Genomic DNA, 25,677 nt, shown 5'->3' with positions numbered 1-25,677 from the left:
AAACATGGACGGGCATCCGCCTTGGAAATACAGAGTGAATCATCCCCCTCCATCAGTTTTTGAATAGGGAAGTCATACCTTTAACCGCTACTTGGCAACAAGCCATAGACTGGAGCTCTGGCAGTAAGCATACCGTCTCCATCTTGAAAGCGGGCTCTGAGGCAATTGCTCCTGCAGGTGGGCAAGATCTGCAGCCATGAATAGCTAAGTGGCCCAGAAGCAACAGCTGCTTGGATCAGAAGGCTCTTGTCTGAGACCTCCTGTTTTTTCACCATGGGTAGGCACTGGATCAGGGCGGCTGGTTTGGCCCTGGTATCCTCAGAAACCAAAGGAGAGGGAGGGAGATGAGCACATGATCCCTTAGGTGACTTTTAGAAAGACTGGCATATTGGCAGTCCCTATGCCGCTTCAAAGAACAGCCCCTAGGGCTTATTCTGAGATTCAGGAAAACCATCATTCCCCAGGCAAATCCCAAAGAATCATAATAATAATACTTATGATATTTGTTGAGTCTTTACTATGTGCCCAGCACTGTACTAAGTGCTGGGGTGGATACAGGCAAATCCGGCTGGACACTGTCTCCATCCTGCATGGGGCTCACAGTCTTGATCCCCATTTTACAGATGAGGTAACTGAGACATAGAGAAATGAACGTAAATAGAGGAGCTCTCTCCTATGGAGCTCACCTCCTCCAAGAGGCCTTCCCAGACTGCCCCCTTTTTCCTCTCCTCCTCCCCCCGCCCTACCTCCTTCCCCTTCCCACAGTATGTGTATATGTTTGCACAGATTTATTACTCTATTTTACTTGTACATATATACTATTCTATTTATTTTGTTAATGATGTGCATTTAGCTTTAATTCTATTTGTTCTGATGACACCTGTCCACACGTTTTGTTGTCTGTCTCCCCCTTCTAGACTGTGAGCCTGTTGTTGGGTAGGGACCGTCTCTATATGTTGCCAACTTGTACTTCCCAAGCACTTAGTACAGTGCTCTTCACAAAGTAAGCACTCAATATGATGGAATGAATGAATGAAGTGACTTATCCAAGGTCACACAGCAGAGAGGTGGTGGAGTCAGAATTAGAACCCATGACCCTCTGACTCCCGAGCCCGTGCTTTATCCACTATGCCATGCTGCTTCCCCATGATGCCCCAAAGAAGTGGCATCTCTAGTCTGACTGAAAACTTGGGAGACAATTACCCCGAAAGTTGAAGTCTGCTAATTAGCCCACACTGAGTGTTATCCCAACCTTTCCTCTGTCCCAGGAACTAATCCGGAGAGAGAAATTCCAGGGGGCATGCAGAGGTTCTGGTATTTCTGCATATAATATCAGGGATTCACTCAAATCTAGCTAACTGTGTGGGGGGAGCGGGACTGAGCACGCCCCATGACCTATGCCCTCCCTCTCTCCCCCAAACACAAAGACCCCACTGACTTCACAAATGCTTTTTCTTTCAGTGGTATTTGTTAAGTGCTTACTCTATCAGACACCATTCTAAATGCTGGGATAGTTACACATTAATCAGGTCAGATACAGTCCCTGTTCCGGATGGAGCTCACAGTCTAAGTAGGAGGGCGAACAGGGAGCCCCATTTTACAGTTGAGGAAGCTGAGGCACAGAGAAGTTAAGTGACTTGCCCAAGATCACACAGCAAGCAATTGGCAGAAAGGCGATTAGAACCCTTGTCTTTCTGACTCTCAGGCCTGTGCTCTCTCCTCCAGGCCATGCTGCTTCATAAGCAAGTCTTGCAGCCTATGAAAATTTCTCCACTCCCAAACGTACAGGGTCAGTGCCAGAGGAGAAGGCTTCATACAGCTTTATGTGTCACTAGAGTGATTGGGTGGAGATGAAAGAAGTTTGTTCGAGGTGCGAATCCTTTGCCCACATGATGGCCTGAACGGTTTGTTTCTGAAGAGTCAAGCAAACAGACAGAAGGGGGTAGAAACTCGCACAGCACCTGGAGAATATTTTTCAGCTGCAACATGGAAGCACGAACCGCCTCTTGCACCTCGGCCCCCACCCCACTACTTCAGTTCCACCCCAGGCTCAGTTCCAGGCTCACCCCAAACATACTCTTCTAAGACTAGCATAAAACCAATCAGCCAGAACTTTGAAGGAGTTAACTCAGAAAGCATGCAGTAATCAGTCAAACTTGAAACACCTGACACTCATCCCACCCTGGAGACAGGAGAAAACGTGGATTTTTTTTTCCCCTGACAAGTTATTCATCTTGGCCACATTAAGGTAATGACCTTTTGATGAATAGACAATTCGGCTAACTCCTGGGGGGAAACAATTATTTCCCAGCAGAATTGTCTTTAAATGGTGCTTCAAAGATTTTCTCCTTGTTGCCTCCCTGGCATGGGGAATGTCAGCTAATAGGTAGAGCCCACAGGTCTGGAACCTAACTCCCACTGCTACTGAGAGGTAATAATAATAATAATAGCATTTATTAAGTGCCTACTATGTGCAAAGCACTGTTCTAAGCACTGGGGAGTTAACAAGGTGATCAGGTTGTCCCATGGGGGGCTCACAATCTTAATCCCCATTTCACAGATGAGGTAACTGAGGCACAGAGAAGTTAAGTGACTTGCCCAAAGTCACACAGCTGACAATTGGTGGAGCCGGGATTCAAACCCTTGAACTCTGACTCCAAAGCCGGTGTTTTTTCCACTGAGCCACACTGCTTCTCTGTCAACCACCTCCTAAGCGCTTAGTACAGTGCTCTGCACACAGTAAGCGCTCAATAAATACAATTGAATAAATGAACCAACCGGACCTCAAGATGGCAGAAACTTTTATTAAAAAGGAAGGGGAGAAGGGGAGGCTATGCCTTGTAAAGCTTCACATTAAGCATGGCCTCCTGCCTCTTGTCCCAGGCCTCAGTCATGCTCTCTACCTTGGGCATATTTATAGATATATAACTTATTTATTTATATTGGCTGTTTCCCATCTAGCTCATTGTGGGCAGGGATCCTGTCTATCAACTCTGTTGTACTGTACTCTCCCAAGAGCTTAGTAGTGAGCTCTGCTCATACTGAACATTCAGTAAATAGCATTGATTGGACATCCCTCCCCTGCCCCCGCTTAGCTCATGACACCGTCTCTGATTTCACTCTCTCCGTTCTTTTGACTTCATTTCCTCACCCTTTAATAATAATGATGACATTTATTAAGCGCTTACTATGTGCAAAGCACTGTTCTAAGCACTGGATAATGGCATTTATTAAGCACTTACTATGTGCAAAGCACTGTTCTAAGTGCTGGGGAGGTTACAAGGTGATCAGGTTGTCCCACGTGGGGCTCCCAGTTTTAATCCCCATTTTACAGATGAGGTCACTGAGGCCCAGAGAAGTGAAGTGACTTGCCCAAAGTCACACAGCTGACAAGTGGCGGAGCTGGGATTTGAACCCATGACCTCCGACTCCCAAGCCCGTGCTATTTCCACTGAGCCACGCTGCTTCTCCTTCCTCTGCTAAGTAAGTACCTCTGCTGGCAGAATGGATCTGAACAGTGTTTCTGCTTCTCAGATCTTTTCTTTCATTCTTTCAATCATACTTATTGAGCACTTACTGTGTGCAGAGCACTGTACTAAGCGCTTGGGAAGTACAAGTCGGCAACATTATAGAGACGGTCCCTACCCAACAATGGACTCACAGTCTACGTGGGGGAGACAGACAACAAAACAAAACATGTAGACAGGTGTCAAAATTGTCAGATCTAGATCTGGGGGTCGGGAGAAAGGTAATTCATTCTTTCAATCATACTTTTCTCTTTCCCCCCTTCTTCTGTCTTTAGCCAACAGTTATTCCAGGGAGCAGGAACTCAGCCAAGTAGCACAGCCTAGTGGGAAGACCACAGGCCTGGGAGTCAGAGGACCTGGGTTCTAATCCTAGCTCGTCACCTGCCTGCTTTGTCACCTTAGGCAAGTCATTTCACTTCTCTGTGCCTCATGTTCCTCATATACGTGTTCTCTCTTCCTCTTAGACTATGAGTCTCATGTGGGATAGAGATTGTGTCCCATCTGTTTACCTTGTATCTACCCCACTGCTTGGCACAGAGTAAGCACTTAAAAACCCTGCACTATTAGTAGTTTCATGTTCATCTCTGTATATACCTGTATACCTATATATATACCTATATACATACCTGTATATAGGTATATATGTTTGTACATATTTATTACTCTATTTTACTTGTACATATCTATTCTATTTATTTTATTTTGTTAGTATGTTTGGTTTTGTTCTCTGTCTCCCCCTTTTAGACTGTGAGCCCACTGTTGAGTAGGGTCTGTCTCTATATGTTGTCAACTTGTACTTCCCAAGCGCTTAGTACAGTGCTCTGCACACAGTAAGTGCTCAATAAATACGATTGATTAATTGATTGATCTCCTTCAACTGCCCCTCAGCTTTTTCTTCTTTAGGGCCCCCGATGATTTCTCCTCTGCTTTTTATGACTTCCCCTCTTTGGTCCTGCATTTTTTTCAATTCTCCTTAATCTGCTTTCTCCCTCATCACCCACTGATCTTTCTCTTTTTACATTTTTTCCCTCCTCCTGGGAAGCAACAGCTGAAAAATCTAGAACTGTGCACCCAATCCTGGCTCTGGCTTGCTGGTGAATCAGTCACATAATAATAATAATAATGGCATTTGTTTTTTTAAGGCATTTGTTAAGCGCTTACTATGTGCCAAGCACTGTTCTAAGCACTGGGGTAGATACAAGGTATTCAGGTTGTCCCACCTGGGGCTCACAGTCTTAATCCCCATTTTTCAGATGAGGTAACTGAGGCCCAGAGAAGTGAAGTGACTTGCCCAAAGTCACACAGCTGACAAGTGGCGGAGCTGGGATTAGAAGCCACGACCTCTGACTCCCAAGCCCAGGCTCTTTCCACTAAGCCACGCTGCTTAACCCTTCCAGATCTCAAGATGGTGGCGGCCCCCGGCTTCTGCAGAACCAGCCGACTACCAGAGGGAAGGGGCCGCATTTGCTTAACTTGCTTTGTTGGTTCCCAGAGTAGCGACACGTGTAGGTGGGTGATTAATAAATGCTTCTTACTGATGAGGATGATAATGTATGTAGATAGTATCTCCGGTCTTAAAAAAGCTCTCTGTCAATCATCCCTTCCAACCAAACTCCTCTTTGCTTATTAATCTAAAGAAGCGCATCCCCACTCCTTTATTTTTTTAATCTTTGTTACTCTTTGTAACCCCACCTACTAACCAGAATTTCCTTGTTTCACTTTTCTATTCACGGTCACTAAGAGCCTCTCTGTTTTCCTCCCCAAAGCTCTCCAGCCCTTTTTCTTTGAGGAACTCTGTGGATGAAGGACTGGGAAAGCCCTGAGCCTGGAGAAGTTCGAGTCTTCACCCCCAACTCAACTCTGCTAACCCCGCTTTGCGGCGTTCCTTGTCTGGAGCTGCGTTTTCTGCCTTAGTTTCGGTTTTCAGGTATTTATTTTTCCTTTCAGCAGTATTTTCGGAGCACCTCCTGGGGCAGGTCACCGAATGAGGCACTTGCGAGAACATACTAAACAAGTAAACCACAACCCCTGCCCTCTAGGGCTTACAATCGAATCCAAAAGATAATAGATATAAATTAGCAGGAATATTGTAGTCAATAATCGGAGGAAGAGACATGAACAATAAACTCAGATAAACAAATCAATGATAAGTATACAGCTAAATGCGGGAGTTCTCAAGAAACTGAGGAGACGGAAAAGCTGGAAAGGAGGGAGTTAGTCTGGGACTGTCCCCTGGAGGAGGGGGCTTTAATGAGACAGGATGGCTGAGAAGCAGCATTCATTCTTTCAATCGTGTTTATTGAGCGCTTACTGTGTGCACTGTACTAAGTACTTGGGAAGTACAAGTTGGCAACATATAGAGATGGTCCCTACCCAACAGCGGGCTCACAGTCTAGAAGGGGGAGACAGACAACAAAACAAAACATATTAACAAAATAAAATAAATAGAATAAATATGTACAAATAAAATAAATAAATAAATAGAGTAATAAATACGTACAAACATATATACAGCACAGGCCTGGCAGTCAGAAGAACTTGGTTTCTAATCCTAGCTCTACCACCTGTCTGCTGTGTGACCTTACGCAAGTCACTTCACTTCTCAGTGTCTGTTACCTCATCCCCCTCTCCATCCCCCCATCTTACCTCCTTCCCTTCCCCACAGCACCTGTATATATGTATATATGTTTATTTGTATATATGTATATGTATACATATTTATTACTCTATTTATTTTACTTGTACATACCTATTCTATTTATTTTATTTTGTTAGTATGTTTGGTTTTGTTCTCTGTCTCCCCCTTTTAGACTGTGAGCCCACTGTTGGGTAGGGACTGTCTCTATATGTTGCCAACTTGTACTTCCCAAGCGCTTAGTACAGTGCTCTGCACACAGTAAGTGCTCAATAAATACGATTGATTGATCTATAAAATGGTGACTAAGACTGTGAGCCCCACATGGGACAAGGACTGCGTCCAACCTCGCATCTACGCTAGTGCTTAATATGGTGCTTGGCACATAGTAAGTGCTTAGCAAATACCATAAAAAAAGATGGCATTTGGCAAATCTGAGGAGAACAACATTTCCTAGGCTCTCTTGATTAACCAGCTGTTCACTAGGCAGCGTGACCTAGTGGAAAGAACATCTGCCAGGGAGTCAGAGGGCCTGGGTTCTAATCCTGGCTCTGCCTCCTACCTGCCGTGTGATCTTGGGCAAGTCACTTCTCTGAATCTCAGTTCCTTCATCTGCAAAATGGGGATTCAATACCTGTTCTCCTTCATACTTGGACTGTGAACCCCATGTAGGACCTGCTTATCTTGCCTCTACCCTAGTGCTTAGTACAGTGCTTGGCATAACAATACTCAAGTGCTTAATAAATTCTACTACCTTGGATCTGTGCCTTTGGGCATTTGTTAATTGCCCCACCCTCAGCCCCACACCACTTATGAATACATCTATAAATTATTTATATTAATGTCTGTCCCCCCTCTAAACAGTAAGCTTGTTGCAGGCAGGGAATGAGAAGAAGCATGGCCTAGTGGGTAGAGCATAGGGTTGGGAGTCAGAGGACCTGGGTTCAAATCCATACTCTGCCAAGTATCTGCTGTATGACCTCGGGCAAGTCATTTCACTTCTCTGTGCCTCATTTACCTCAGCTGTAAAATGGCGATTAAGACTTTGAGCTCCATGTGGGACAGGGACTGTGTCCAACCTGATTACCTTGTATCAACCTCAGGGCTTAGTATCGTGCCTAGCACATAGTAAGCGCTTAACAAACACCATAAATAGAGTCTACCAACTCTGTTGCAGTGTACTCGCCTAAGTGCTTAGCACTCACAGGTACTCAGCTGTTCATCTAATCCTGGCTCCTCCACTTGTCAGCTGTGTGACTTTGGGCAAGTCACTTAACTTCTCTGTGCCTCAGTTACCTCATCTGTAAAATGGGGATTAAGACTGTGAGCCCCATGTGAGACAACCTGATTGCCTTGTATCTACCCCAGCTCTTGGAACGGTGCTTGGCACATAGTAAGCCCTTAACAAATACCAACGTTATTGTTATTATTATTATTCATTCATTCAATCATATTGATTGAGGGTTTACTGAGTGTAGAGCATTGTACTATACGCTTGGGAGAGTACAATACAACAATAAAAGGACACATTCCCAGCCCACAATAAGCTTACAGTCTAGAGGTGGGGAGACACACATTAATACAAATAAATGAATTACAGATATATACATAAGTGCTGTGGGGCTGGGAGTGGGGAGAACAAAGGGAGCAAGTCAGGGTGATGCAGAAGGGAGTGGGAGAAGAGGAAAAAGGAGGGGTTTAGTCTGGGAAGGCTTCTTGGAGGAGATGCACCCTCAGTAAGGCTTTGAATGTGGGGTAGAGTAATTGTCGGATTTGAGGAGGGAGGGAGTTTCAGGCTAGAGGCAGGACATGGGCTAGGGGTCGGCGATGAGGTAGGTGACAGCTTCCACCTGGAGACAACAGGTAAGAAAGTGGTTAGATCTGGGAATTCTGCCATGGAGCTGCAGGAGGAGGGAAGTGAGGAGAGCAGCAGCAGGCCCCTGGCCTCCCACGGAGAAAGCGTTAGGTGAGTCCATCCTTTCCCAGCAGTTCTCCAAGCCAGTGGCCCCCTGCATTCCCCTATGTGCTATCTGTCAACCAGAGGACTTGTGATGAAGTGGACAGCAATGTTCATTCATTCTTTCATGATCACTTAGAAGCCTCAAAGTACTCATCTACCCTATGAGGATTTGGCTCCCCATCTCCTAGATGGTTATCTCTACAAACATGCCCATGTGGGTGGGCTGTATATACAGAGATGTTCATCTATCACTCTACAGTCCAGAAAACAATCTACATGTGCAGTCATCAAATGCTTGCATATGCCTTAGCATTACTGAGTTTTGTGTGCCAAGAACAAATCACAATGTTTCAATTGAAATGTTTGTTACATCATACTCTCCCAAGTGCTTAGTACAATCCATCAATCAATCAAAGGTATTTATTGAGTGCTTAATGTGTGCAGAACACTGTACTTAGTGCTTGGGAGAGTACAGTATAATAATAGAGTGGCAGACATGTTCCTTGCCCACAGGGAGCTCACGATCTAGAGGGGGAGGCAGGAATTAAAGAAAATTAAGGATATATATGTAAGTGCTGCAGGGCTGAGGGTGGGGTGAATATAAAGTACTTAAAGGATACAGATTCAAGTACATAGATGACCCAGAAGGGAGAGGGAGTATGGGAATTGAGGGCCTAGTTGGGGAAGGTCTCTTGGAGGAGATGTGATTTTACTAAGGCTTTGAAGGTGAAGAGAGTGATCGAATGCCATGGATGAAGAGGAGGGAGTAGCAGGTCAGTGGGAGGATGTGGGCAAGGGTTATGGGAGAGATAGACGAGACTGAAATACAGTGAACAGGTTTGCGTTAGAGGAGCAAAGAGTGTGGGCAGGTTTGTAGTGGGAAATCAGAGTGGTAAGGTAGGAGGAGCCAGCTGATTGAGTATTTTTAAGCTAATGTTATAAGAGTTTCTGTTTGATGTGGAGGTGGATGGGCAATCACAAGAAGTTCTTGAGGAATGGGGAGACGTGGTCAAAGTTTTTTTTTTTTTTTAGAAAAATGATGTAGGCAGCAGACTGAAGTGTGGACTCAAGTGGTGAGAGACAGAAGGTAGGGAGGCCAGCAAAAAGGCGGAAGCAACAGTCAAGGTGGGGATAGGATAAGTGCTTGGATCAGCTTAGTTGGAGTTTGGATTGAGAGGAAAAAGTGGAACTTAGCAATAGGGTAAATAGAATTGACAGGCTTTAGTGATAGATTGAATGTGTGGGTTGAATTCATTCATTCATTCAATTGTATTTATTGAGCGCTTACTGTGTGCAGAGCACTGAACTAAGTGCTTGGGAAGTACAAGTTGGCAACATATAGAGACGGTCTCTACCCAACAGTGGGCTCACAGTCTAGAAGGGGGAGACAGAGAACAAAACAAAACATATTAACAAAATAAAATAAATAGAATAAATATGTACAAATAAAATAAATAGAGTAATAAATACATACAAACATATATACATACATACAGGTGCTGTGGGGAGGGGAAGGAGGTAAGGTGGGGGGTGGGGAAGGGGAGGAGGGGGAAGAGGGGGCTCAGTCTGGGAAGGCCTCCTGGAGGAGGTGAGCTCTCAATAGGGCCTTGAAGGGAGGAAGAGAGCTAGCTTGGCGGATGGGCAGAGGGAGGGCATTCCAGGCCAGGGGGAGGATGTGGACCGAGGGTCGACGGCGGGACAGGTGAGAATGAGGCACGGTGAGGAGATTAGCAGCAGAGGAGCGGAGATTGCAGGCTGGGCTGGAGAAGGAGACAAGGGAGGTGAGGTAGGTGGGGGCGAGGTGATGGACAGCCTTGAAGCCCAGGGTGAGGAGTTTCTGCTGGATGCGTAGGTTGATTGGTAGCCACTGGAGATTTTTGAGGAGGGGAGTAACATGCCCAGAGCGTTTCTGGACAAAAACAATCCGGGCAGCGGCATGAAGTATGGATTGAAGTTGAGAGAGACAGGACGATGGGAGATCGGAGAGGAGGCTGTACAGTAATCCAGACGAGATAGGATGAGAGCTTGAACGAGCAGGGTAGCAGTTTGGATGGAGAGGAAAGGGCAGATCTTGGCAATGTTGCGGAGCTGAGACCGGCAGGTTTTGGTGACGGCTTGGATGTGAGGGGTGAAGCAGAGAGCAGAGTCGAGGATGACACCAAGGTTGCAGGCTTGTGAGACGGGAAGGATGGTAGTGCATTCAACAGTGATGGGAAAGTCAGGGAGTGGGTAGGGTTTGGGAGGGAAGACAAGGAGTTCAGTTTTGGACATGTTGAGTTTCAGGATGCGGGCAGACATCCAGATGGAGATGTCCTGAAGGCAGGAGATGCGAGCCTGGAGGGAATGAGAGAGATGAGTTGAGGGTAATGCCAAGATTACAGGCTTGTGAGACAGAGAGTACAGTGGTATTGCCCACAGTGATGGGGAGACAGGGTTTGGGTGAGAAGGTGAAGAGTTTTGCTTTGGACAGAACTTTGGACTGCCTTCCTGTTGGCCAGGGAACTACCAATAGTAATAATAATAGTGTTGGTATTTATTAAGTGCTTACTTAGTGCCAAGCACTGTTTTAAGTGCTGAGGGGGATACAAGGTAATCAAGGTTGTCCCACATGGGGCTCACAGTCTTAATCCCCATTTTACAGATGAGGTAACTGAGGCACAGAGAAGTTAATTGACTTGCCCAAAGTCACACAGCTGACAAGAGGCAGAGACGGGATTAGAACCCACGACCTCTGAATCCCAAGCCCATGCTTTTTGCACTGAACCACACTGCTTCTCAATAGGAAGGTAGTTCACTGGCCACCTGTGAGGAATGGAGAAAGGAGGGAAACCATAGTAGGCTCCCCTTTACAGTCATCAGTCAGTCAATCAATCAATCAATCGTATTTATCAATCATATTGCTTTTATCCACCCCAGTGTTTAGTACAGTGACTGACACATAGTAAGTGCTTAATAAATGCTATCATTATTATCATTATTATTTATTGAGTGCTTACTGTGTGCAGAGCACTGCACTAAGTACTTGGGAGAGTACAAAATAACAGAGTTGTTAGATACATTCCCAGCCATGAGGCTATGGGGTAAGTGGACCTAATAATAATATGACGGTATTTGTTAAGCACTTAGTATGTTTCAAGCACTGTTCTAAGTGAAGATGATGATGATGATGGTATTTGTTAAGCGCTTACTATGTGCCAAGCACTATTCTAAGTGCTGGGGTAGATACAAGGTAATCAGGTTGTCCCACGTGGGACTCACAGTCTTAATTCCCGTTTTACAGATGAGCTACCTGAGGCACAGAGAAGTTAAGTGACTTGCCCAAAATCACAAAGCTGACAAGGAGTGGAATCAGGATTAGAACCCATGACCTGTGACTCCCAAGCCCAGGCTCTTTCCACTAAGCCACGCTGCTTCTCATTATTATATACAAGATAATCAGGTTGAACACGATCCCTGTTCATTCAATCATATTTATTGAGGACTTGTGTGCAGAACACTGTACTAAGTGCATAGTACAGTGCTAAGTGCTTAGTACAGTGCTCTGCACACAGTAAGCGCTCAATAAATACGATTGAATGAATAACTACTTGGGGAGAGTGCAATATAACAATAAAGAGACACATTCCCTGCCCACAACGAGCTGACAGTCTAGAGGGGAAGAGACAGACAATAATATAAATAAATGAATTACAGATCTGTACATTAAGCGCTGTGGGGCTGGGAGGGGAACTCACAGTCTTACTCCCCATTTTACAGATGATTTAACTGAGGCACCGAGAAGCAAAGTGACTTGCCCAAGGTCACACAGCAGACAGGAGGCAGAGCCAGGACTAGAACCCAGGCCCTTCCGACTTCCGGGCCCGTGCTCTATCCACTAGGCCTTCTGGCTCTAGGGTTCAAACTGGCCAATCCAGATCTCCAAGCTCCCAGGTCTAGGCACATTCGCAGCCCCAGAGCTAGGGAAGCAGAAGACGTTAGATTTTGCACATTTTCCCAGTCAAGAGATCAAGGCCCAAGACTCCAAGTCTGCACAGGCAACTAACGGCAGACCTAGAGCCTGGTACCCACTGTTGGGTAGGGACTGTCTCTATATGTTGCCAACTTGTACTTCCCAAGCGCTTAGTACAGTGCTCTGCACACAGTAAGTGCTCAATAAATACGATTGATTGATTGATTGATTGATTCCTTGCATTTGCATCAGGCAGAAACTCCTCACCCTGGGCTTCAAGGCTCTCCATCACTTCGCCCCCTCCTACCTCACCCCTCTTCTCTCCTTCTCCAGCCCAGCCCGCACCCTCCGCTCCTCTGCCGCTAATCTCCTCACTGTGCCTCGTTCTCGCCTGTCCCGCCGTCGGCCCCCGGCCCACGTCCTCCCCCTGGCCTGGAATGCCCTCCCTCTGCCCATCCGCCAAGCTAGCTCTCTTCCTCCCTTCAAAGCCCTACTGAGAGCTCACCTCCTCCAGGAGGCCTTCCCAGACTGAGCCCCCTCCTTCTTCTCCCCCTCCTCCCCCACCCCATCCCCCCAACCTTACCTCCTTCCCCTCCCCACAGCACCTGTATATATGTTATAGATGTTTGTACGTATTTATTACTCTATTTATGTATTTTATTTGTACATATTTATTCTATTTTATTTTGTTAATATGTTTTGTTTTGTTCTCTGTCTCCCCCTTCTAGACTGTGAGCCCACTGTTGGGCAGGGACTGTCTCTATATTTGCCAATTTGTACTTCCCAAGCACTTAGTACAGTGCTCTGCACACAGTAAGTGCTCAATAAATACGATTGAATGAATGAATGAATGGATTCCTTTGGTCCGGAGAGCCCTCTGCATTGCCTTGCCTCTCTTGGCAAGGGTTTTTATGTACCTGAGCAATCCTTGCACAGCTGCTGAATTTCTCTGTCCTCTCCATGACTTACTGCATCTTCGGGCAGTTTGGACTTCATGGGGCAAGAGAGCAAGAAGTGGGGCTGCTTCGATTTCATTCATTCATTCACTCAATCGTATTTATTGAGCGATTGTTTTGTGAAAAGCACTGTACTAAGCACTCGGGAGAGTGCAATACAACAATGAAGGGACACATTCCCTGCCCACAAAGAGCTGACAGTCTCGATTCAATCCCCAGCACTGAACCTCGTACACTTTGGGAAGTAAGGAAGGCTTTTGGCTCATGCTGAAGAGAGAGCTGAAAGATTCGGTGTTGAGTTGTGAATGAGGAACTGCTGGAGAAGCTTCGTTTAGGCATGAATGGTGCCTGGACCTACTGCTTTAGCCCAGCTGAGAGGTTCTAGATAACTTGGAAATTCCCAGGACGATGCTGAATGCAAATAGGCCCGACTTTTCAGGACTTCCCATGGAGTAAGTTTCTATCTTCATGGAAAAAAACAGCATGGCCTAGTGAGCCCGGAGACCTGGACTCTAGTCCCGCTTTGCCACTTCCTGCTGGGTGACTTTAGCTATGTCACTTCATTTCTCTATGCCTCCTCTGTAAAATGGGGATCAGACATTTGTTCTCCTTCCCCCTTATACAGTGAGCTCCAAGTGGGACAGGGATGGGGTCTGATCTGTTAGCCTAATAGCCTAATATCTAGCAGTGTGGCTCAGTGGAAAGAGCCCGGGCTTGGGAGTCAGAGGTCATGGGTTCTAATCCCGGCTCTGCCATTTGTCAACTCTGTGACTTTGGGAAAGTCACTTAACTTCTCCGTGCCTCAGTTACCTCATCTGTAAAATGGGGATTAAGACTGGAAGCCCCACGTGGGACAACCTGATCACCTTATATCCCCCCCAGCGCTTAGAACACTGCTTTGCACTTAGTAAGCGCTTAACAAATACCATTATTATTATTATTATTACAGTGCTTGGTACAGAGTATGTGCTTAAATAATGCAGTTGTTATTATTATCAGTTCCCCTTATTCTAGTGGAATGCCGGGGCAGAGAGGATACTAGATGGCTGTCCAAGCCAAACAAGGAGGAAGTGGCTCTGGATGGGAAGAAAAGGGAGACGATTCCGTTTAAACGAAAAACAGTTCTTAAAGCACTGAACCTAACCAAGGAACAGCATCATCGAGCAGATTTGGGGTGCTTGGGGGAACTGAGAAGCAAATTGACCTCCAGTGTTTGGGGAAGCAGCATGGCTTAGTGGAAAGAGCACGGGCCTTGAAGTCAGAGGACATGGGTTCTAGTCCTGGCTCTGCCACTTGCCTGCTGTGTGACATTGCAAGTCACTTTACTTCTCTGTGCTTCAGTTCCCTCATCTGACAAATGGGGATTCAATACTTGCTCTCCCTCCTACTTAGACTGTGAGCCCTGTGTGGGACCTGATTATCTTGTATCTACCACAGCGTTTAGTACAGTGCTTGGCACATGGGAAGCATTTAACAAACACCACAATTGTTATCAATATTATTATTATTATTATTATTATTACTATTATTATTACTACACTGACAAGCCCCCCTGGGCATTGTCAGTGTGACCAGAGGCTCATCATTACATTTCCCTCCGGAGACTTCGATCTTCTCTTAGGACCTGGCTGCAAGATGTACAATTGTACCCAATTTTATTATTATTATTGTTGTTTTTATTATTGTTATGATGATGTGTAACCTAAAACCACACTCTTAGTAGAGTGGTTCAGGTTTTTCTAGACATGAAGTAATGGTTGCCCTCTTAAAACAAGCTGTAGCTTGGTGTAAAGTAACTGAAACTTAATTACAATAGTCTTTGTTTTTAGTTAGCCCTTTCTTCTGAGGGGCTCAAAGCACTTTCCCGACATGTCATTATATTCCTCCCAACAGCCCTGTGAAGTAAGAGGTGGGGAGGGAGGCTGGTGGTGGGGGCGGAGGGAGGGGCACAGGAGTGGAAACTGAGGCACAGAAAAGTTAAATGAAGCAGAAAGTTTAGGGAAGCAGCATGGCTCAGTGGAAAGAGCCCGGGCTTTGGAGTCAGAGGTCATCGGTTCAAATCCCTGCTCTCCCAATTGTCAGCTGTGTGACTTTGGGCAAGTCACTTAACTTCCCTGTACCTCAGTTCCCTCATCTGTAAAATGGAGATTAAGACCGTGAGCCCCCCGTGGGACAACCTGGTCACCTTGTAACCTCCCCAGCACTTAGAACAGTGCTTTGCAAATAGTAAGCACTTAATAAATGCCATCATTATTAAGTGACTCACCTAGGCAATTCAGCAATCTGACTGGCCAGGTCAGGGTTAGAACTAGGCCCCTTCACCTCTCCACCTATGCTCATTCTACTAGGCTCACGCTTGAGTTGGAATTTTGAATGCCTTATTTATGGAAGACACCAAGCGGAATTACCTGAAGTCTGAGGGCCCCTGAGAGCCCCTTCAATTCAGCTGGGAGTTTCCAGGGTCAGAAAATTCATTCATTCATTCATTCAATCGTATTTATTGAGCGCTTACTGTGTGCAGAGCACTGTACTAAGCGCTTGGGAAGTACAAGTTGGCAACATATAGAGACGGTCCCTACCCAACAGTGGGCTCACAGTCTAGAAGGGGGAGACAGAGAACAAAACAAAACATATTAACAAAATAAAATAAATAGAATGAATATGGCGTTCTCTGTGACCTTGGGTAAATTACTTAAGTTCCTTGTGCCTCAGTTTCCTCATCTGTAAAGTGGGGATTAAACATCCCCCTACCCCCTAAACTGTGTGCCCCACATAGAATAGGGGTTGTGCCCAATCTCCTTATTTTCCCACATAGAACAGGGGTTGTGCCCAATCTCCTTATTTTGTCCCTTTCCCCGGTGCTTGGCAAATAGTAAGTACTTGACGAATATCATTATTATTAGTAGTACTGTTATTAATATTACTATTAAAATGACTAGAGGGAAAAGTGTGTGGGGAAAGAAACAGCTTGGCAGGCATATGTGAAAAGGCAGAAGCAGAGGTGGGTGAGGGACAGATATTCGCTCCTGTAGCTTCAACAACCGTCTTTATGCAGTTGCTTCTCAAATTAACTTCTCCAGTCCTGACCTCTCCCCTTCTCTGCAGTTTCGTATATCCTCCTGCCTTCAGGACATCTCCACCTGGATATTCGGCCAACACCTTGTACTAAACATGTCCAAAACATAACTCTTCATCTTCCTACCAAAGCCTGTACTTCACCTGCCTTTCCCAATATTGTAGACAATTCTGCCACCCTCCCTGTCTCACAAGCCTGTAACCTTGCCATTAAGATTGACTCAACTCTCTCATATGATCCACGTATTCAATGTCACCAAACCCTGTCAGTTCTACCTTCACAATATCACTAAAATCCACGCTTTCCCCTCCATCCAAACTGTTATTACACTGATTCAAGCTCTTATCCTATCTCATCTTGATTACTGCATCTGCCTCCTCACTGACCTCCCTGCTCCAGTCTCTCCCAACTCCAGACCATATTTCACTTTACCACCCAGATCGTTTTTCTAAGAAACAGTTCAGTTCACATCTCCCCACTCCTCAAGAAGCTCCAGTGGTTGCCCATACACCTCTGCATCAAACAGAAACTCCTTAAAAACACTCAATCAGCTTACCCTCTCCTACCTTAGCTCGCTGATTTACTACAGCCCAGCCTGTACACTTGACCCCTCTAGTGCCAACTTACTCACTGTGCCTGAGCTCTTCTATCTCCCTGATCATCCCTTTTTCACATTCTCTCTCTGGTCTGGAACTATCCCTGACCATCATCAATCAATCAATCAGTGGTGTTTACTGAGCACTTACCGAGTGCAGAGCACTGGATTAAGTGCTTGGGAAAGTACAATAGTGTTATAGAACAGACACATTCCCTGCCCACAACAAATTTATAATCTAGAGGGGGAGACAGACATTAATAGAAATTAAATAAATTACGGATATGTACTTAAGTGCTGTGGGGCTGTCGCGGGGTGAATGAAGGGAACAAGTCAGGGAGACACAGAAGGGCAGAAGGGAGTGGAAGAAAAGCAAGAGGGCTTAGTCAGGGAAGACTTCTTTGAGGAGATGTGCCTTCAGTGAGGCACATCCCTTGCTCCTCTTGCACATTTCTGCAAGAGGCCTTCCCCAATTAAACCCTCTTTTCCCCCACTGCCTCTCCCTTCTGTGTTATAATCAATGGTATTTATTCAGTGCTTACTGTGTGCAGATCACTGAATTAAGTGCTCGGATTGCTACCTTTTGAGCACTTGGTATTCCTCAGCCCCGCAGCAATATGTACATATCAATACTTTATTTCTATTACTGTCTGTCTCCAACTCTGGACTGTAAGTTCATTGTGGGCAGGGAATGTATCAGGGAACATGGGAAACATATCTATCAACTCTGTTTTATTCTATTCTTCCATGTGCTTCACCCATCAGTCCTTTCAGCCATAGTTACATACACAGATGAGATCTCACTGCCAAGGAGATATGTCTTCAGAGGTTAGGCCATTTATATGTGCACACACACACAAACACACACAAACAGATCCTGTAAACAAATGTGTGTATACACACATATATGTACACACACACACACACACACACACACACACACACACACAATGATGGTAAAGAAATTTTGGGATAGGAGCACAAAGCTCTCTTTGTGAAAACTGAAAACTGAATTCAGGGAAAACTGAATTATGCAAAAGGAAAGAGAGAAGCTGAGTTGTGTCCCTGAGTTGTGTTCCTTACTAGACAACATTTTGTCCTGGGCACTAGATATTATTGTATTGTATTCGCCTAAGTTCTAAGTACAGGACTTTGCACATAGTAAGCGCTCAATAAATGTGATTGGATGAATGAATGAATAAATAAATATTGTTACCTCAGTGAAAGAGGATAGATTTTTACTGGCAAGATTTAAGAATGAACTGCAACATAGTCTCAAGAAAGGTATTTTTCAAAAATCAGGAGAACTATGGCCGATTGATCAGTTGATTGGTCTCTGTTTCTGTCGCAGTCTCTCTCTCTCTTCCAGAGCTGAATTGAGTTCCCCTGTGTTTGTTTTCTTCCTTCAGTTAATCAACAGCTACATAATTTTCTCCTAAAGAAATAGACTGGCCCTCTTCACTTTCTCCTCATTGTTGACTATTAAATCAGTTCATGTGGGAATATAAATCATCAGGCTGTAATTACTGTTACAACAAAGAGTAAATTGAAACATTCCTTCCTTCTCAATTTTCCATCCAGTAAGCTTCACTTGATTGAACAGAGACATTTTTGACCACCAGAAGGAAAAACAAATTCCTCTCTTGGCCATCAGCATTTGTGCTGCCCAAATGGACAAGTCAAAATGGGGCGTAGATTGAGTTGGGGCCTGGGATTCGCTGGGGAACTGATTCCTTCCAGCCCTGGGTTGGAGGCTGGAGCAGATGAGCTGGTGACACTCTGCTTTCTAGACTGTACAGCTCCTTGTGGGCACAGAACAGGTCTACCCCAACCCCTTAGTACAGTGCTCTACACACAGTAAGCACTCAATAAATGTGAATAATTGATTGGAGGAGATAGTTGGCCTGAGTTCCAGACGTGTAGCTACCTCAGCCATGAATTTCCCTCCAGAGAAAATGTCAGGAAGACGAGTGATCCTTTCTGAAAGGATGTTCATGGGAGTAGGTGTGGGCAACAAAATGATCTTTTTCAGAGAAAACACACAGGACACACACAGGAAACACTTCTTGTTGCAGTGGCTAGATTACCCTAGAGCTACAGGGTTCCTGCCTCTGTGGGTTAGGTGGGGCTTCCTAGCCCAGAACCCCGGCCTTAAAAGTGAAGTTCTGTAAACTACACTCCCTGGGGCCAATCAATTAATCAATCAATCGTATTTATTGAGCGCTTACTGTGTGCAGAGCACTGTACTAAATGCTTGGGAAGTACAAGTTGGCAACATATAGAGACAGTCCCTACCCAACAGTGGGCTAACATGTCTACAAACTCTATTGTACTCTCCCAAGCTCTTAGTTCAGTTGCTCTACACACAGTAAGGCTCAATAAATACCACTGGCTGATTAATTAGCTAAGAGTCACACAAGAGTCAGAGGAGCAGCATGGCTCAGTGGAAAGAGCACAGGCTTGGGAGTCAGAGGACGTGGGTTCTAACCCCACTCTGCCACTTGGCTGCTGTGAGACCTTGGGCAAGCTGCTTAACTTCTCTGTTAAGATGTTACCTCATCTGGGAAATGGGGATTAAGACTGTGAGCCTCATGTGGGACAACCTATTACCTTGTACCTACCCCAGAGCTTAGAACAGAGAAGTAGCGTGGCTCAGTGGAAAGAGCATGGGCTTGGGAGTCAGAGGTCATGGGTCAAATCCCGACTCTGCCAACTGTCAGCTGTGTGACTTTGGGCAAGTCACTTAACTTCTCTGTGCCTCAGTTACCTTATCTGTAAAATGGGGATTAAAACTGTGAGCCCCCCGTGGGACAACCTGATCACCTTGGAACCTCCCCAGTGCTTAGAACAGTGCCTTGCGCATAGTAAGTGCTTAACAAATACCATTATTATTATTATTATAGTAAGCATTTAACAAATATCATCATGATCATTATTATTATTATTCTAAAGCTGCTTATTTGCAGAGCACTCTTGACCAAAGCATCTCATTATCAGTGTTCTTGGGTGGCAAGCAAGCTATCTCCATTTTGGCCAGATCTAAACCTTTCCTGAGAACTGAGACAAGGCCCAATTTATTTTTCCTCAACTGGATAAAATCAGAGTGCAAGACTGTGCACTGTGCAGCCTTCCTCTTCAACAGACTCATTCCAGTCAGGGTCTTTTTTTATGGGAATTTAAGAACTGAGAGCTCTCCCAGAAAAATGGAGAAAGAATGGGAGGTGAAGGAGAAGAGAGAGGAGGGAAGAAGAAGGGAGGGAAAGAAGGAGGAGATGGAGGAGGGATCACTGGCTGAGGAATAGGCAGAAGACCCCCGCCCCTGCCCCCCACCTCTCTCAGCCCAGGAGCAGCACTACAGTGCTAATGCCAAGAGAAGTGTTGTCTGAAAGAAAAACCCAATTGATAAAGCATGAGAAAATGGCCATTCAGTTTCTCCTTTGATAGTCTCTTCCAGCCTACTACTATGAAAGGTCAACTTCCCGGCAAGGGGCACATGAGGATTCCCCCTACCCACCCCCACCAATGCCTCAGGCTGCCACTCCTGCCCCCTCCCACTACAACCATTAATAGGAGGTGGGTGGGAACAGCCCCCCTCCCTCCCACCTGCCTCTGGCCATTTCAGCATGTGAAGTGGGTGATTTTTATGAGAACATGTTTGTGAGGTAGTTGTGATTTATACCGTCTGTAACAGAGAGTGAGCCCTAACGGCAGGGACTGTCTTTTCTCTATTACACCCATAAAAATGTCTGGAAGCTAGTAAGAAATGGGTGTGCCCCTAAGGAGAAAGTTCACTTTGTGCTCTGCCTGACTTTCTGTGGCCCCCTTCTCCCCCAGTAGGCTTGGAAAATGCAGGATAAAAGCAGATCAAACACACGGAACAGCCTGGACTGCACCGGCCCTGAGAAAAATGCCCACAGCCCTCCCATGACACGTTTTAAGCACCTTCATGGGCTAACATACGCCAAGCTTACCATGAGACAGTACCGATGCAAGTGACCACCTCTCGGCCCTGGATTTTCTGAGGCATAAAGGGCTGCAAGCCAAACCACTCAGGGACAAAAGATTGCAGATGGTTGCGACACTCCATATTTGATGTCACATTTGCTGGCGTTTGGGTTTCAGCCTTAGTAGTAAAGCTACCTTTGTAATTTGTCCCCAACAGGCCACAGGGCATTATTAAGAGGGAGTCAACAAGAGGTAGTTTGGCTGAAGGCAATCTGACCCAGAATGAGGAAGAGATTCCCCAGGGCCAAGAAATTGTACAAGCGGTGATAGCCCAATAAAATACCTTTTATTCATTCATTCAATCATATTTATTGAGCGCTTACTGTGTGCAGAGCACTGTACTAAGCACTTGGGAAGTACAAGTTGGCAACATATAGAGACGGTCCCTACCCAACAGCGGGCTCACAGTCTAGAAGAGGGAGACAGACAACAAAACAAAACATATTAACAAAATAAAATAAATAGAATAAATATGTACCAATAAAATAAATAGAGTAATAAATACGTACAAACATATATACATATATACAGGTGCTGTGGGGAGGGGAAGGAGGTAAGGTGGGGGGATGGGGAGGGGAAGGAGGGGGAGAGGAAGGAGGGGGCTCAGTCTGGGAAGGCCTCCTGGAGGAGGTGAGCTCTCAGTAGGGCTTTGAAGGGAGGAAGAGAGCTAGCTTGGCGGATGTGTGGAGGGAGGGCATTCCAGGCCAGGGGGATGATGTGGGCCAGGGGTCGACAGCGGAACAGGCGAGAACAAGGCACAGTGAGAAGATTAGCGGCAGAGGAGCAGAGGGTGTGGGCTGGGCTGTAGAAGGAGAGAAGGGAGGTGAGGTAGGAGGGGGTGAGGTGATGGAGAGCCTTGAAGCTGAGGGTGAGGAGTTTCTGCCTGATGCATAGGTTGATTGGTAGCCATTGGAGGTTTTTGAGGAGGGGAGTAACATGCCCAGAGCATTTCTACACAAAGATGATCCGGGCAGCAGCATGAAGTATGGATTGAAGTGGGGAGAGACAGGAGGATGGGAGATCGGAGAGGAGGCTGATGCAGTAATCCAATCGGGATAGGATGGGAGATTGAATGAACAGGGTAGTGGTTTGGATGGAGAGGAAGGGGCAGATCTTGGCAATGTTGCGGAGGTGAGACCGGCAGGTTTTGGTGACAGATTGGATGTGAGGGGTGAACGAGAGAGCGGAGTCGAGGATGACACCAAGGTTGCGGGCTTGTGAGACGGGAAGGATGGTAGTGCCGTCAACAGTGATGGGAAAGTCAGGGAGAGGGCAGGGTTTGGGAAGGAAGGCAAGGAGTTCAGTCTTCGACATGTTGAGCTTTAGGTGGCGGGCAGACATCCAGATGGAGATGTCCTGAAGGCAGGAGGAGATGCGAGCCTGGAGGGAGGGAGGGAGGGAGAGAGAGCAGGGGCAGAGATGTAGATTTGGGTGTCATCAGTGTAGAGATGATAGTTGAATCCATGGGAGCGAATGAGTTCACCAAGGGAGTGAGTGTAGATAGAGAACAGAAGGGGACCAAGAACTGACCCTTGAGGAACCCCTACAGTAAGGGGATGGGAGGGGGAGGAGGAGCCCGCAAAAGAGACTGAGAATGAATGGCTGGAGAGATAAGAGGAGAACCAGGAGAGGACAGAGTCCGTGAAGCCAAGGCTGGATAGCGTGCTGAGGAGAAGGGGGTGGTCCACAGTGTGGAGGATTATTTTAATCCTCCTCTAGAAGGATAATCCTTAAAAACACAACTGCCCCTCCCCCACACGAAAGAAAACACCACTATTAGAGACCATCCATTCATTCAATCCATCATATTTATTGAGCGCTTACTGTGTGCACAGCACTGTAGTAAGTGCTTGGAAACTACAATTTGGCAACACATAGTCCCTACCAAACAACAGGCTCACAGTCTAGAAGGGGGAGACAGACAACAAAACAAAACAAGTAGACAGGTGTCAATACCATCAGAATAAATAGAATTATAGCTCTATACATATCATTAATAACATAAATAGAGTAATAAATATGTACAAAAATACATAAGTGCTGTTGGGGGGGGAAGAGGGTAGGACAGAGGGAGGAAGTGGGAGCGATGGGGAGCGGAGGAGGAGCAGAGGATAAGGAAGGGGTGGGCCAGGGACAGTTTGGGTAAATTTTCTGATGGTTGCCTGGGATGGAAATAGACTGTGTCCTATTCACCTGTCTTGTATCTACCCCAGGATTTGGCACATAGCGCTTAACAAAAACCACAATTACCCTCTAGACTGTAAACTCCATGAGGAAAGGGATTCTGTCTACCAACTCTACTGCATTGTCCTCTCCCAAGCCCTTACTAAGGAAACAGCCTGGCCTCAGGGTTAGAGCCTAGGCCTGGAAGTCCGAAGGACCTGGGTTCTAATCCCCACTCCACCACATGACTGCTGTGTGATCCTGGGCAAGTCACTCCACTTCTCTGAGCCTCAGTCACCTCATCTGTAAAATGGTGATTGAGAGTGTGCAGTCCATGTGGGACAGGGACTATGTTCAACCTGACTAACTTGTATCTATTCCAGTGCTTGGCACATAGTAAGCACATAACAAGTACCATAATTGTTATTATTATTAAGATAATCGGGTCAGACACAATCCCCGTCCCACCCAGGACTCACGGTCCAAGGGGAAGTGAGGGAGGACATTTAATCCCCATTTTGTCTCATTTTATTCTGTCGAGTCGTCTCTTACCCATAGCAACTCCGTGGACACATCTCTCCCAAAACGCCCCACTCTCCACCTGTGTTTGTTCTGCTGCGAGAACAACTGTAGGTGTGTATAGTGAGGGAGTTGGGTCATGAGGTGATTCAAGCTCTTAGTACAATGTTTTGCACACAGTAAGCACTCAGTGCATAAGACAATGAATAAATGAATTATCTAATAATAATAATAATAATAATGGCGTTTATTAAGTGTTTACTATGTGCAAAGCACTGTTCTAAGCGCTGGGGAGGTTACAAGGTGATCAGGTTGTCCCACGTGGGGCTCACAGTCTTAATCCCCATTTTCCAGATGAGGTAACTGAGGCCCAGAGAAGTTAAGTGACTTGCCCAAGGTCACACAGCTGGCAATTGGTGGAGCCGGGATTTGAACCCATGACCTTTGACTCCAAAGCCCGTGCTCTTTCCACTGAGCCACGCTGCTTCTCATTATCTATAGTTAAGCGGTTGTTCTTCAAGTAATTAAAATCAGGATATGATTTTTTTGGTCTGAATTCTAGAGGTTTCGCTCAGCAGAAAACACTGAAAAACGATGATTCTTTAGCTATCTTCTCCAAAAAGCCCAAAGCAGTATCCTAGCACTTATCGGAGAAGCAGCGTGGCTCAGTGGAAAGAGCCCGGCTTAAGAGTCAGAGGTCATGGGTTCGAATCCCCACTCTGCCACATGTCTGCTGTGTGACCTTGGGCAAGTGACTTCAGTTACCTCATCTGTAAAATCGGGATTAAGATTGTGAGCCCCATGTGGGACAACCTGATCACCTTGTATCCCCCAGTGCTTAGAACAGTGCTTTGCATATAGTAAGTGCTTAACAAATGCTATTATTATTATCATTATTATCTCCATCACCTACAGTGCTCTGCACACAGTAAATGCTCGGTAAATACAATTGAATGAAAGAGGAATGCCCTTCACACGTTAAGGTCACATCTCCTCCAAGAGGCTTTTCCCAATTAAGCCCTCTTTTCCCTGTCCCCCTCTCCCTGCTATGTCATCTGTGCACTTGGATCCATACCCTTTTGGGCATTTGATATTTGCTCCACCCTCTTTCGCACAGCAGTTTTGTACATACCCATAAATTATTTATATTAATGTCTGTCTTCCCCTCAAGACTGTAAGCTCTTTGTGGGCAAGGAACATGTCTACCAACTCTTTTGTATTGTATTTTCCCAGAAGCTTAATGATAATAATAATAATAATATAATAATGGCATTTGTTAAGCACTTACTTTGTGCAAAGTACTGGTCTAAGTGCTGGGGTGGATACAAGATGGTCAGGTTGGGCTCACAGTCTTCATCCCCATTTAACATATGAGGTAACAGGCTCAGAGAAGTTAAATGACTTGCCCAAGGTCACAGAGCAGACATGTGGAGGAGCCAAGATTAGAACCCATGATCTCTGACTCCCAAACCTGTGCTCTTTCCACTGAGCCACGCTACTTCTCTTGATAGAGTGCTTTGCACAGGGTAAGTGCTCAATAAATCCATGGATTGATCGAAAAATACCACCGATTGAATGCTCTTTAGCTCCGCTTTTGTCCTAAGAACATCCTTGAATCTATCTTGAGCCCATGGCTATGTGTGACCATGGCTATGTAAAAATCAGTATATAAGTGCTAAGGGAGGCTGTTAGTACTTATTAGCAGGCACAGAAGTTGGGGGCATAAAGAGGGGAGCTTTAAAATTAATCAGGAGAGGTCTTCTGGAAGAATTGTGATTTCAGAAGGACTTTGAAGATGGGGAGAACCACGGTCTGTCCAATGTGAAGGAGGAGGATCATCCAGGCAGGGGAAAGGTTGTGAGTAGCAGGTTAGAGGTGAGACGGTTGAAAGCTGGATGGTGGCTAGAGTAGTTTAAGAGGAACAAATTGTGTGAGTTGGGAGAGAGTGGGAGAAGAGTGTGGATAAGTAGAGGGGAGAAAGAGTAATCAGTCAGTCGATCAATAGTATTTATTGAGCACTTATTATGAGCAGAGCCCTGTACTAAGTGCTTGCGAGAGTTTAACAAAATTAACAGACACATTCCCTGCCCACAACATTCTTAAAAGGCAATGGTCAGGAGTTTCTGCTTGATGTTGAATGGGCAACCAACAGGGGCATTGGAGGGGAGAGTTGGAGGCAGAAAGATTGGGAGGGGGCTGATGTGGTAATCAATCTGGGATATGATGAGTCCCTGGACCAGCATGGTAACAGTCTGAATGGAGGGGAAAGGGCAGATTCTGTTAATGCTGAGG

The sequence above is a fragment of the Tachyglossus aculeatus genome, chromosome 1, assembly GCF_015852505.1.
Source record: "Tachyglossus aculeatus isolate mTacAcu1 chromosome 1, mTacAcu1.pri, whole genome shotgun sequence".
Taxonomy (NCBI): domain Eukaryota; kingdom Metazoa; phylum Chordata; class Mammalia; order Monotremata; family Tachyglossidae; genus Tachyglossus; species Tachyglossus aculeatus.
This window is presented reverse-complemented; position numbering follows the sequence as displayed.